This window comes from Penaeus monodon, chromosome 19 (genome assembly GCF_015228065.2).
Source record: "Penaeus monodon isolate SGIC_2016 chromosome 19, NSTDA_Pmon_1, whole genome shotgun sequence".
In the NCBI taxonomy this organism is placed as follows: domain Eukaryota; kingdom Metazoa; phylum Arthropoda; class Malacostraca; order Decapoda; family Penaeidae; genus Penaeus; species Penaeus monodon.
Window position 1 is genome coordinate 15,798,414 of NC_051404.1, and position 454 is coordinate 15,798,867.

The following is a 454-nucleotide window of genomic DNA, read 5'->3' on the forward strand; positions in this document are numbered from 1 at the left end:
GTAATCCGTCCAAAATTTTAAATTTTTTTTAAAATTTTTTTTGGCTTTTTTTGAAGGGAAAAAAAAAAGGGGTGGTAAAAATAATCCAAAGGGGGTTAAAAATTTCCCTCTTAAAAAATTTTTTTTTAAAACCCTTTTAAAATCCACGTAACTAATCAAATTTTAAAAGGGAAAATTTTTCATTTTAAAAATTTTTTTGGGGGGGGGGAAAAAAGGGAAAAAGGAAAAAAATTTGGGAAAAACCAAGTTTTTTATTTTTAAAAAAATTTTTTGGTTTTTGGCAAAAAAGGGGGGTTTTTAAGGGGGAAAAAGCCCAATTTTTAATTTAGAATATGGGGTGATTTTTTAAAAAAAAAAAAAATTTTTAAAAAAGATAGAAGAAGGGGTTTTTTGAGGGGGTTTTGAAAAAATTTTTTTAAATTAAAAAAATGGGGAAAAAAAATTTAATTTTCCC

At 24.4% G+C, this 454-nt stretch overlaps 1 protein-coding gene across 1 annotated transcript in view; it reads left to right on the forward strand.

The window, feature by feature from the left end:
* Positions 1-454, forward strand: part of LOC119585085 — a gene marked incomplete in the record, with an annotated part of 26,313 nt that overhangs the window by 20,427 nt on the left and 5,432 nt on the right.